Consider the following 2,387-nt stretch of genomic DNA (forward strand, 5'->3'; position numbering starts at 1 on the left):
TTTTGTAACCCTAGAATCCTCTACAGTGGAAGTTCTTAGTTGAGCTCTGCTGAGGATCGAGTAATCTAATCATTCGACACATTCTGATTCATACTTGTGTTTCGTTTTTACTATCTTTACGCTCATTACTTACCAGTTGCAAAGATCTAATCGGTCAAAGAGTTATTTTATAACTCATCAATTGGTATCAGAGCAGGAGGCTGTGTAATTCATACACATCTTTTCTGTGAAAAAGTTTGCGATTAGGGTTATTCCGCATTAACTAATATTTATTGAGCCGTCATTCCATAATTGACGTAACTCAGCATTTATTTGTTTTGCCCTAATATTACATATTACAAGTCTGATCTTTCAAACAGGTTAAAACGATCAAGTATGGACGAGTCACAATCTAATCCCATCAACATCTCAAACAACATTGGATCAACGACGAAGATTCCTATTCTTTACACCTAGGATTACGAAGTCTGGACGCATCATTTTGAAGATTATGTCATCGGATCTGAAGACAATGGATACCTTATTTGGGAATCAATCGTATCTGGACCTTTTGCTCACTCAGGAACATCAAAAATCATTAAAACTCAGAAAGAGTATAATGATCTGTTAAAGGACGTAAAGGATGTTGCTCAAGATGAAAAGGAAAAGTTTCAGTGCAACATTAAAGCATTGAGACTGATTAGATTCGCTCTTCAATCAGATACATTCAGGCTGGTGAGTTCATGCAGCACGGCTAAAGAAATCTGGGATAGGCTGCGAGAGCTATATTCCACAGATGAAGATTTGGAGCATTCTATTCATACCTTGCTTTTGTCTGAATTTGGTGAATTTAAACAAAATTTTGATAAAACTGTTACTCAGACGTTTGATCGCCTCAATCATCTTCTTAGCAAGATGATCAAACACGACATAGAAAGGAAGCTGATTGAACAAAAAGTAACCTTTCTGAATGGCCTTAGATCCGAGTGGAGAGCGGTTGTGTCCATTGTTAAAGCTCATGAGCAATTTAAATCTTATTCATTGGCAAAGCTGGTGGGGATTCTGAAATCTCAAGAAAGGATTGTCTTGCAAGAGAAAAATGTGGTCTCAAGTTTGGGGTCCTTGGCACTCCTGTCTAAAAGCAAAAGTGTGGAAGAAGATGAAGATCTCAATTTAGAAGACTATGATCTTACTTCTGAAGACTATGCAATGATGGTGTCGAATCCAAAGAGGTTCATTAAGAAAAGGTTCCCTACCAATAAGAACCGAAATTGGCAGGGAAGCTACAGTTCTGAAAAGGTTAAGGAGGAACCGAAGACAGAAGAACCAAAGAAAGAGGTGAAAGCTGAAGGAGATTCTGGTGTGAACTGCTACTACTGTGGAGGAAAGAACCACTATGCCAAAGATTGTGTCCTGAAGAAAATGGTAGAGAAGGATGAGGAGAAAGACGAAGAAGTTGTGTTGATGAAAAAGCTGGAAGAGATCAAGAGAAAGAAAGCGACTACTAACCCTTCGATGAATGCTTTAATTGTGCAGGGTTCGGCAGCGGATGATGAGTTCGGGGGTGTGCAGGTCTGGTCAACCGACTCAGAGGATGATGAATTCGGGAAGCCATCTCATGGAAAGGCGTATGTTGCAAGAGGTGATGAAAGCAGTGGGAAGTGTTTGATGGTGACAAATGTATCTCAAATGAGGGGATACAATATAGACGGTGGGAAAGAGGACACCAAGGAGCGAGAGGACTTATGCTTCACAGCAAAACCTCTTAGTGTGCAGATCAATGAGCTCGATGAATTGATCAAGAAGGTACAATCCGTTTTTGTTTCATTCAAAGTCCCACAAAATTCAGATGAAAAATAATTAAAAAGCTTAAATTGAAGAATCTCAAATCTAGATAGCAGTTTAACTCAAACACGGGTCACCAATTCTAATCTAACTGACCAAATAAACAGGGTGTCATCCAAGAGTGAGGAACGGAGGATGTGGATAGAGCCGAAGGAGTCGGAGCTGATTAAATCTACGGATGAAAACATTTATTTACAAAGAGACAATTTAAAACTTCTGAAACAAAGAAATGTTTTTTGTTTAATTGCTAAACGTCTTTATGCTAACATCACTCAACTTCATCTGAACTGTGAAATAGGGCAGAAAATTCATCGCATGACTTTGCCCTTCCTTGAGTTTAAGGAGGATAAAATCGATGCTGAAGCATATAATTGGGAAAGTGTAGTTTCGTCTGATGATGTGAATCCGACTTATATGTATGGTCTGGAAAAAATTGAATCTTTTATAAAGTCCAAGGACCATAAGGACATGATGAAAAGCCTTTTGGATGAAAACGATAAACTGAAACTAAGGACCAAAACCATACAAAAATTTGACTCATTGAATGCCAACTTGAGCTCAGA

This window comes from Lactuca serriola, chromosome 3 (assembly GCF_051521515.1).
Source record: "Lactuca serriola cultivar US96UC23 chromosome 3, Lser_US96UC23_V15, whole genome shotgun sequence".
In the NCBI taxonomy this organism is placed as follows: Eukaryota; Viridiplantae; Streptophyta; class Magnoliopsida; order Asterales; family Asteraceae; genus Lactuca; species Lactuca serriola.